General features: G+C 38.3%; 1 pseudogene; it reads left to right on the top strand.

The window, feature by feature from the left end:
• Positions 1–532: 532 nt before the first annotated feature.
• LOC101655611 lies at positions 533–1,129 on the top strand (annotated as a pseudogene).
• Positions 1,130–12,202: the final 11,073 nt, after the last annotated feature.

Raw genomic sequence — 12,202 nt, 5'->3', positions numbered from 1 at the left:
GGACAGGGCAAGATATAACAAAACAATAATTTATAAAGTATCAGGGTTCATGAGGGAGGGGGGAGCAGGGAGGGAGGGGACAAAGTGCGGAGCTGATGCCTGGGGCTTAGGTGGAGAGAAAATGTTTTGAGAATGATGAGTGCAATGAATGTACAAATGTGCTTTACACAATTGATGTATGTATGGATTGTGATAAGAGTTGTATGTGTCCCTAATAAAATGATTAAAAAAACCACAAAAACAAAACAAAGAGGAAAGGCTTCAAATGTCACAGGAAAAATAAAATACTTCATGCCATTAAAAAAAGATGGCATATAGGAGTTCACGTGCCCACCAAAGATGGCTGCACCCGGGCTAGTGAAGCACAGTTTGCTTTGAGCCCTCCTGGCAAAGCTGAGAATAACAGGGAGGCATCGGCTACTAAGAAAAGAGGAGCATGAGGCCTCACTTTACACGTTGCATATTTCTCTATTCCAGGAGCCCTCGTAATGCTATTACAGAAGTGTTGAATTCCTAACCTCAAGGCTCCAAGATGGGAAATCATGACCCCGATGACACTATGAAGGAACCTTAACTCTTAGCATTATGATCAGAAAAATTAACCAACTCCCAGATGTAGAAAAGAATCTGCTTGAACATGGATCAACATATGCTGGACTTAATGCTACTTTCTTTGGCCTAATTATTGCAAACAGTTTTTTTCGACATGCCTTAAATGTGACATGGGCTCCGATAGCTGCTGGCTTACCAATAGCAGTCATTCAATATTTTACAGCAGATGTATCATACAAAGGTTTTTTAAGTTTTCCTTTGAGTACAGGTTATTTGAGCTGTCACATTTGTACTGTGAAACTGGGTGGACTGGCCAGTTTTGTTCTTGGTGGTCTTTATCCTGTTATCTTGGTTGTACCCATCAATGGGTGGCCTAGCAGCCAGGTATGACCCAGCCCTGCTACCAGAGAAAGGAAATATCTTAACTTACTGAATCAGAATGTCTAAGCCTGTCTTTAGAAAGATGATGTTTCCCATTTTGCTCCAGACTGTGTTTGCAGCATCCCTTGGGTCTAGACAATATAAAGTACTCCTAAAAACCCTTCAGTTACCAGAGTCTGGTTTAGAAACTCCCTGATTTAAAACAAATGTTTACACAAAAATAAGTGGATATATATATATATATATATATATATGGCATATACCAGTAAATGTTATATATTCCATGATGGTATGGAAGAAATAATAATGTAGCCAACAATATTCTGAAAATTAAGGAGAAAAAAACATGGAAAGTAGTATAAGTATGCCAATTTATTCATCTTTCAGGAATTATTTAAAGCCTATAACTCAATAATAGAAGAATAAATATTTTCTGTGAAGGCATACCTTTACTTTAAAAAACTTATCTTAAAAAAATAGAAACAGGCATAGAACATATAATATTTCCATATTTTTTACAATTTGCTTTAAAATTATTTCAGATTTATAAGGAGAGTTGCATATACAATACAGAGAATTCCCATAAAGCCTTCATCCAATTTCCTCTAATGTTAACATATTTTATAGCCATGATAAATGTATCAAAACTAAGAAATTACATAGGTATAATACTTTTAACTAAACTGCAGTCTTTATTTGGGTGTTCTTCTTTTCTCCTCCAGGATACAATCTAGGATACCACATTGCCTTTAGTCATAAGGTCTCCATAGTCTTCTCTAATCTATGAGAGGTTCTTGGTCTTTTTCTGACTTTAAGAAACATTTCTAATTTTTTATCATTGAAAAAATTTTCAACATCCACAAAAGTGAAATAATAGTGTTATGAGCCCCCATGTACTTATCACTCAGCTTCGATATTAACAACATTTTTCAACTCTTTTATTTATCCACTACCTCAAGATTTTGAGGGAGGCTAGAATATTATAAACCAAAGCCCAGACCATTATTATAGGATCCATAAGTTTCAGGGTTTTTAAAAAACTAATAAAGACATTTAAAATAATATAAATACAATATCATTAATATATCATTTTCCACAGTGATTGTACTATTTTACAGTTCCAGCAACATTGCATGTGAATTCTACTGTAAGCTCTTGCAACCATTTATTGTATTCTGTCTTATTGAACTTTGCAATTTTACTGCTGGGGTGAGATGGTAGAGTATTGTTGGTTGATTTGCATCTCTTTAATGATTAATGATGTAGCATTTCTTAATGTTCTTGATTTTTATTGGCTGCCTGGATCTCTTCTTTGGGGAAGTGTCTGTTCATATATTCTTCCCATTTATTAATTGGATAGCTTGTCTTTTTTGTGGCTGAGGTATTGAAGCTTTGTATATATTTTAGAAATCTGTTCCATGTCAGATATGTTGTTGTCAAATTTTTTCCTCTAGTTTGTAAGCCCTCTTTTTACTCTTTTGGAGAAGTCTTGTGATGTGCAGAAATGCTTAACTTCTATAAAGTTCCAGTCATCTGTTTTATCTTCTGCTGTTTGTACACACTTGGTGGTTGTGTTTGCTAGACTATTAATGCCAAAAATTAGGGCCTTAAAGCTTGTCCCTATTTTTCTTTTGATGATCTTTATAGTTTTAGGTTTTACATTTAGATCTTTGATCCATCTTGAATGAATTTTGTATAAGGTGTGAAATATGGATCATGTTTCCTTTTTATGCAAACTAGATATCTAGTTTTGTCAGCAACATTTGTTAAAGAGACAACCTCTTCCCCATTTAATAGATTTCGGCCCTTTGTCAAAGATCACACTGTTCTTAGGTGCATAGATTTATTTCTGGATTCTCAATTCTGTTTCATTGGTCTACGTGACTGTGGCTATACCAGTACGAGAATATTTGGTTTCAGTGGTTGAATAGGAGGTTTTGAATTGGAAAGTGTTAGGTTTCCTACTTTGTTCTTCAGTAGTACTTTGCTTATCTGTCCTTTCCATATAAAGTTGGTGATTAGTTTTTTCATCTCTTTTAAGGAATGCTGATGGAATTTGGATCAGGATTGCATTATATCTATGGATTGCATTGAGTACTATTGATAGTGTCAAAATGTTCATCTTTCTGATCCACGAGCAAACTGTGTTCTTCTACGTATGTAAATCTCTTTTGGTTTCTTGCAATAGTGTTTTGTAGTTTTCTCTGTACAACCTTTTTACATCTCTGGTTAGGTTTATTCCTAAGCAGTTTATCCTTTTTGGTAGCTATTGTAAATGATATTGATTTCTTGATTTCCTTTTCAAAGTTCTCTTTGTTGGTATTGAGAAATCAGATTGAGTTTTGTATATTGATATTGTACCTGACCATTTTGATGAATCTTTCTATTAGTTTCAACAGCTTTCTAGCCAAGTGTCTAACATTTTTTATGTACAGGGTCATATCATCTGCAAATAGGTATAGTTTTACTTTTTTCCCCTTACCAATTGGTATATCTTTTATTTCCCTTTTTGTCTCACTGCTTTAAGACTTTCAGTAAAATATTGAATAAAAATTGTGGTAGAGGGCATCCTTATCTGATTCACATTCTGCAAAAGAATTCTCTCAGTTCCTGTGTTCAGAATAATGTTGGGTGTTGCTTTTGTGTACATGGTTGGTCTTGATTATGTTGAAAAATTCCCTTTCTATTTATGTTTTGATGAGAGTTTTTATTAGAAATTGGCGTTGGATTTTGTCAAATGTCTTTTCTGCATTGGGTGATATGAGCATGTGGTCTTTTCCTTTATTTTAATCTGTGGTGGATTATGTTGATTTTGGCCCTTGTTGAACCACGCTTGTATATCTGATTTAAATCCATGTGGAAATGATGCATTATGACTACTGTTATATTTGTTACTGAGTTTTATTGGCTAGAATATTTTTGAGAATTTTTGTGTCTATGTTCATGAGGGATTTCGGTTTGTAATTTTACTTTTCAGTGGTGTCTTTGCCTGACTTTAGTATCAGGGCTATGCTTACCTTGTACAATGAACTTGGGAGTATTCCATCCAATTATGTTTGAGAATTGGTGTCAGCTCCTCTCTAAATGTTTGTAGCATTCTGTGAAGCTGTCTAAGTCAGAATTTTTTTTCTTTCTGGGAGGGATATTTTTATGACCAGTTCAATTTCATCTGCTGTTATGGACTTGTTTGAACTTTCTACCTCAGTCTGTGTTAGTTTAGGTAGGTGCTGTGATTCTAGAAATTTGTTCACCTCTTCTAGGCTTTCAAATTTGTTGGAGTACATATCTTCATAGTATTGTTCTTTTCTGTTTTATTTCAGTTTGTCTTTTTGAGATGGTTTTTATTTCATCTCTTATTTGTGTGATTTGGTTCTTGGCGTATGAGCTTGCAATCCCAACCACAGAGGTGGCAAGCCCTTCTAGCATGGTCTGAGATTCTAGACCCTCCTGACCCTAGAAGTGGCAAGGGCTTGGCTTATGGTACTCATGAGTATGTCTCCCGAACTTCAGTGGTTGCAGGCATATGGCATGAAATTCATGAAAGCGTATCCTTTGAATTTGATCATGTAGTGGTGGGTATGCAGATGTGGGGAGTGGGCACTGTGGTTCCCTGGGGTTGTGATATGGTTGTTGGGTGGCAGAGGGAGTCAATCTAAGAGAACTGGATAGGGAAGGGATATAGGGGGGTATCACTGGGAATGTCATCGACGGTTACTACTGGGAAGGTATGTGCGTAAGGAAGGCAGAAGAGCCCTTTCCTCCATTTGTTGTTCACTGACATGAGATTGGTGCACTCCTGGGTGAGTGCAGCCATTTAATTGGTGTGGTAGTTACATAATCTATTGTCAATTTGAGATTCTTAGGAGTAAAGGGGTGAGTTTAACCTGTCAATCAGGTTGAACTTGATGACCTCATTTGGAGGTGCTAAGGAGATAAATTGCTCACTGGAGGCAGGACACACACTCACTCCCTGAGAGACATTCCTGTGGACACGACACATGGAGCTACGCTAGAGCCAGCGCTGAGATGCTTCCACTGCCACTGGATCCACAAGACTTTCCACCCACTGGTCTGTGATCTTCCTGCATTCGGCATCATTGCATGTGTTGTGAGTCTAAAGAGGAATTTATAGATTGGTATCAGAATTATGGGCTAATATTGGACTTATGGACTTGATATGGACTGAGCTGGGAGGTTTTCTCAATATTCAACCGCTCTTGTATATAAAGCTCTTTCTTATACACATATGAATGTCTATGCATTTGTGTCTCTAGTCAACCCAGATTAACACAACTGATTCCTGCCACAACTCAAGCAAACTTGGGGTGGGAGAGGCACCTTGATTCCAACCTCTCCAGATGTCAACTCTCAAGCACTGAACTTTATGTGGGCACCCAATTCAAATGACTAGAAACCACCACTGAGGATTGATGCTATTAATTTTTTATTGGCTCGCTCCCTGCTCCATTGTCACCTGTGTTACTAGAATTCAAGCCTACTTCCTTGGACTTTCCTTTTTTGGAGTTAGTGCGTGGTCTGATTCCATGCTTCACGCTGAATTTGTTTACACCGTATCTCTGCCTTATTGAGAATTCTGTAAAGTTGGCTTCACTTCACCCATGTACGTTGCCTTCTATTCCTCTTTGCTAGTCTGGGTTATCTAAAGAAACAAATGAGTGAACCTCATCTTTGTACAAGAAAGAACATTAGATCAAGAACTAATTTTGTACCAAGAAGGCAGCCCAGCCCAGTCCAACTCAAGTCCATAATCCCGATGCTAGTCAGGGCTCAATTTAGACTCACTCATCTGCAGGCCGATGATGAAGAAAGGTGAAGTGAGATTCCTGTGCATCCAAAATCAGTAGAGACATGGCCGGGGGCCCACAGCTCTTCAGGTCAGTGGCCCACATGGAGCCATCTCTGGAGGCAGACACAAAGCCCAGCAAGCAGAAAGGCAAAGGGGGAAAGGCAGAGGAGGGGTCCCCAGTGTCTGTCTTATGAAAAGGCCAAACCTTCCAGGAGGCACTAACAGGCTGCGACCTGACTGACAGGTTGGACTCCACCCCGCCACAAATGCAAGTTGACATAAAATATAACTACCACCTGCCCCCACTGGCCATGCTATGTCATGGTTCTGCTGGCTCTCTCCTTGGTCGCTGTTTTTATTCTGTTTCTTTTTCTAATTGGTGTTTAATTTACTTCTTTCTCCTTTCATTTGGATCTCAGAATTCCAGGATGGTCCCTCATATTTGTTTCACTTGGTCTTGGGTCTTTGTTGTAAAGGAACTGAGCAGAGTGTCACCAGAATTCCATCTTGTCTTCGCCTTTATTTTTAAAAAAAACAAGCATTCAGAACAGTGAATTGGTACTCTAACAGTCTCTAAAAGTGACCACTAAAGTTTTCATTTGATATTTTTTAGTATCACTGTGAAGTCATGAATTGAACAAAAGTTTATCAATCAATTGCTATCATTATTTGTGTTTATGGTCAAATGGTCTCATCTTAAGCCAGTGGGGGCCTCTTCAAGTTGTATCTGTCTCCTTTAAGATACTCATTGGTAGTTTTTTTGCTTAGGTTGTATATTTCCTACCTTTGACCAGAATCGGGCATTTATTTCTCCAGGGGGCTCTGTTTCCTGTAGGCAGCAAATGGTATTTAGAGGCTACAACTTTGGCTTTGATGCTTCCTCTGCTATTGTGTCACCCTTGCATCTAAACATTTTCGTTGTAGAAAGCTAAGAAATGCAACATTTTTAGAGGGAGGAACCCCTAAACCACGAATTCATACTGATATTTCTAATTCAAATTTATGATGAAAGAGTTTTTATTTGATTTATTGGTTCTTATACTAGTATCTTTTTCCATTTTGAGAAAAATCTTGGTTTCTAATAACATTAACATCATTATTAATTTGCATTATACTTATATATAAATCTATTATATATATAATATATATTGTATGTATCACAATAGAAATACAGCCATGCTAATATTATTATTCTACCATTTGTCTGTCCCTGTCACACTGTGGTGGCTGGCATGTTGCTATTATGCTGGGAGTTATGCCACTGGTATTTCAAATATTGTCAGTGTCACCTATGGGGGACAGGTTCAGTAGAACATCCAGATTAAGACAGACTAGGAAAAAGGCCTGGCAATGTATTTCTTGAAAGTTAACCAACGTGTGATAAGAGTTATATGAGTCACCAATAAAATGATTAAGAAAGAAAGAAAGAAATTTAACCAACGAAAGCCTATGGATCTCAGTAGAATATTGTCCAATATAGCCACTACACAACAGCTGCAACAATGAAATCAAGCATACCAACAATCATGACAATGGCACAGAACAGGGAAATATTTTATTCTGTTATACATAAAGTCACCATGCCAACTTGGTAGCAACTATCAATAACAACAACGTTTTCCCTACTGATACAACTATCAAGAATCTGATTTTATTTTATTTTTTAGAGTTTTTTTGTCCTTAGGATGTATTCAACAAGGTATATGCAGTTGAAACACTATATTGTGAACCTATTTGAAATAAGTATTTTACTCTGTGAAGGCATGCCACAATCTGCCTCTAACAGGAGAACTCAAATCATATCCCAAAGCCTAGCTGCGCAAAAGTCAGCTCTCATTGTAGATTCTCCTTGTTGAAATGTGTTGAATAAGTCAGTCTGCTGAATCTACCCCTCTTATAGGGCTATAGGTAAGGGATTCAAGTTTGTCTGCTGAATGGTGTAGGACATGCGCTGACAGTTAAGAATACCAACTTTAGAGAGAAGGGAACTGAACTCAGAAGCATAGTGAGGGATTTCTGATTAGTGCTCAGAATCCATTTTAGGCTACAGACCCTGAATTCCTTCCTAATGGTCTTGTCTGCGTCTGGCAACCCAGGTAAGAGGAGAAAAGGGTGGGCTTTGTGACAATGGGAGTTATAGAAGAACAGGGCACTCAGGATGCCGAGCTGTTAGTCGCAGAGGAATTGATATACTATACAAGGATATCTTGGCTGGAAAAGAAAGGAAAGTCAAATAAACAAAAAATAATGATAAATATTTACAATGAGCCAGGAACCATAGTAAGCACTTTATATATATTTACTCATTTAATTCTCAAAACAATGTTGAAGGATATTATTATTATCCCTGTTTTACAGAAAAGTAAACCAAGTTCTTGAGAGATTAATGTGATCAAGGTACAATGCTAATAAGTGGTAGAATTAAAATTTAATCCCAGGCTGTCTGATTCCAGAGACTAAAGCAATGAGATATTGTGGTTAGGTGCCGTCGAGTTGGTTGTGACTCATAGTAACCCTATGTACAACAGAAGAAACACAGTTCGGTTTGACCCAGTCCTCACAACTGCGCCGATTGTCCCAGCCACTGTATCAACCCATCTCATCTTGGTGAGGAACTTCCTCTTGTTCGCTGCCCCTACAATTTACCAAGCATGATGTCCTTCTCCAGGGACTGGTCTCTCACCATTGTGGCCTCCACAGAGCACTCTGGCCAAACTCGTTCCAAGATAGATTGGTTTGTCCTTTTAGCTTCAGAAACCCCAGGGAGCAGTTCTACTCTGCTCTATAGGGTCACTATGAATCAAAATCAACTCAATTACGTGGGTTTGGGTTGGGTTTAAGTCTGGCAAAAATGATAAAAGTTTTATTACCTATAATTGCTGGGGATATAGACTAAAGAGTACTCTTGCACATTGCTTATGGAATTGCATCCGTTTTGGACAATGACCTGAAAACATCCATTAATATTAAAACAGTCCATTTCTTCAGCAGCCCTTCTTCTAAGTATCTATGCTATGGGAATAAAAATTATTAGTAAGTAAGGACATATGCAAAAAGATGTTTTATTGCTACATTGCTCAGAGTTGAAAAAGACTAGAAGCAAAGTGAAAGTCTATCAATAGGAGAATGGTTGAATAAATAATGGTATATCTATACCACAAATATAATTCAGCGATTAAAAAAAAAGGATGAATTAGGGCCTTTCGTCAGGTGTGGTAGTTATATAATCTGTTGTTAATTTGAGAGGATTAAGAGTGAAGGGGTGGAGGTTAGCCTGTCAATCGGATTAGAGCTTGATGACCTCATTTGGAGGCATGACAGAGATAAATAGCATGCTGGAAGTGGGACACATGCTCACTCCCTGGGAGACATTGCAGCTGATAAGACACATGGAACTACTCTAGTGCCCTGAGCTGGAGGAGCCAGGTGGAGACCCCTGCAAATGCTGAGATGTTTATAACACCACTGGATCCACAAGACTTCCCCCCCCACTGGTCTGTGATTTTCCTGCATGTGGCATCATTGCTTGTGTTTCGTGAGTCTGAAAAGAACTTTATAGATTGGTATTGGACATATGGGCTAATATCGGACTTATGGACTTGATCTGGACTGGGCTAGGATGTTTTCTGAACACTCAGTTGCTCTTGTATATAAAACTCTTTCTTATACACATATGAGTGTCCATGAATTTGTTTCTCCAGTCTACCCAAACTAACAAATCAGATATTATAAACTGAAAAACAAACAAGCAAGCCCCCCCAAAAAGAGAGAGACAGACAGAGATAAAAAGTAGTGTGTGAGATAAAACTGAATAAAAGGGCTTCTACATGTGTGTATTGTGGTGGTTACATAATCTGGTGTCAATTTGAGGATTAAGAGTATAGGGGTGGAGTCTATCCTGTCAATCAGGATATAGCCAATGAGACCTCTGTGTGGGCATGGCCTTCTCCTGAGGATTCTGGGAACTTCTGTATTTCCTTCTGGGAGGCAGGAGATGCACTCTCTCTCTAGGCTCACTACTTGTGAGACATCCCTGTGGAGAAGACAGATGGAGAGAGGCTGATGGAGTCAGACCTCTGGAGCTGCAGAAGCTACATGGAGAGCCCCGCCAGCGCTGAGATGCTTACAATGCCACTGGATCCACAAGACTTTCCACCTACTGGCCTGTAGTCCTGCATTCAGCATCATTGCATGTGTTTTGTGAGTCTGAAGAGGACTTTATAGATTTGTATCTGATTTATGGACTTGATCTGGGCTAGGATGTTTTCTTAATGTTCAATTGTTCTTGTACATAAAGCTCTTTCTCATACACATATGAATGTCTCTGAATTTGTTTCTCTAGCCTAATACATGCATGTAAATATTTTTTGTATATGAATATACATCAGTTATAATTTTTTCAGCAAGTATTGAGCACCTACTAGAACTATTAATGGAGCCCTGGTGGTGTAGTGGTTAAGCATTGGGCTGCAATCCTCATGGTCGGCAGTTCAAAAACACCAGAAACTCCTCAGGAGAAAGATGGGCTTTCTACTCCTGTAAACAGTTACAATCTCAGAAACCCATAGGGGGTCACTATGAGTCAGCATTGACTAGACGGCAGTGAGTTTTTCAGAGCAGCTATTAAATGAGGGGTCCTGTTCTAGACTCTGAAAAACAAATTTTTTTGTGATTACACAAACATGATCATATTTATGGTAGAGATGTGAATAATAGCATACAAATATAGCTGCTCTCATGGAGTTTACCTTCTAGTGTAAAAGACAGACACTAAACAAAATTCAAAAATGTTAAAATTATAATATATTAGAAAGTTATAATCCAAAGGGAAAAGTAAAGCAAGGAGTGGGGATTGGAAGTGTTGGGGGAGCGGGGAGGATGTATATATATGATTAGATGAGTATGGTGAAAATGATGAAAAGATATTCAGATCATTGTTGATATGGGATACGTTGTGGTGGCAGATGGTAAATCTGATATATAAAGAAAGAGGAAGAGTAGGGTAGAGAGAAGCTAAGCAGAAAGGGCAATAAAAATCATGGGATAGAATTATATTTATGTAATTTTGAAAACTTTTTCTATGTCCATATGAACAGAAAACATAACACTCACAGCATAGAAACAAATAGTTAATTTCCTTAGGGTTTATGGTAGTTACATAGTTTCATGTTAACTTGATAAATAGGTATAAGGATGGAGTCCAGTCTGTCAATCAGGTCACAGCTTGGTGGTGCCTCCTTGTGGGCGTGGCCTTCTCATGAGGATTCTGGGAACTTGCTCTATTTTTTCTTGGAAGCGGGCCACACATACACTCTCTCTGCTTCATCGTCCTGTTGACAAGATACATGGAGCCACGTCGTGGCAGCCAGAGCCCTGAAGATGTCTCCATCACCATTGGATCCACAAGATTTTGCACCCACCAGCCTGTGATCATCCCTTATTCTGAATCACTGCATGTGACTGTGTGAGTCTGAAGAATTGTTTGTGGACTAGTAATGGGCTTATGGGCTAATACTGGACTTAGGAACTTGGTCTGGACTGGACTGGGATTTTTAAAAATATATACAATTACTCTTTGATAAAAAGCTCTCTCTTACACATATATGAGTGTCTCTGGATTTGTTTCTCTAGTCAACCGGCCTAACACAGGGTTAGATACAATGACTTTTTTGTGGGGCAAATTGAAAAAGAATCATTAGTTTTTCTTTACTGCTTAAGTGTAGTGTCTACATCATGATTGTATGTTGCCTACAAACTTGTAAGTTTTTGAAGGCAAGGGCCACGTTGTTGTGTATCCTTACCAAGGATTTGCATTGCTCTTGTTTTTGTAGTTATTATTCAAGAAATGTTTGTTGAATTGAATTGAATTTATTGGTCTTGAATCTTTCAAATAAAATAAAGGAAACAAGAGAGGGATGGAGGAGGATAGATTTGGAGAAGGAAGATGACTAAGAAGCTGGGAGTCGCCATCAGCTTCAAGAACAATCATAGTGAAAAAGAATGGAAGTTTTACAACACACCTCTCCCCTATATTTTTCACAATCCTCCCATTGAAAAGGGTCTGTGGTCACGTTTTTAGATTTGGGGCTATGTGACCAGGATAGAATATGGCAGAAGTGATTCTATGCTACTCTCTGAGCCCAGACTTCTTCCTGTCTTTTGGCTTGCTTGCTCTTTGAATCCACCAATCGTGCTATGAGGAAGACCAAGCCACACATTTGAGAGGTCCAGATGGAGGTAAGTTTTCAGGCATATGAATAATTCATCTTGGAAAAGGATTCTGCAGCCCCAGTCGCACCTTTCCAGATGATGTCATATGGAGCAAACATGAACTTTCCCTGCTGAGCCCTGACCAAATAGCCTATTTGTGAACAAAAGAAACGCTGTTATGTTGTTGTTTCAAGTTGTAAAGTTTTAAGCTGGTTTCTTATACAGCAATAAGTGACTGGAACAGAAGGATAG

This window comes from Echinops telfairi, unplaced genomic scaffold (assembly GCF_000313985.2).
Source record: "Echinops telfairi isolate 266 unplaced genomic scaffold, ASM31398v2 ScPeMD7_26;HRSCAF=91, whole genome shotgun sequence".
Lineage (NCBI taxonomy): Eukaryota > Metazoa > Chordata > Mammalia > Afrosoricida > Tenrecidae > Echinops > Echinops telfairi.
This window is presented reverse-complemented; position numbering and strand designations above follow the sequence as displayed.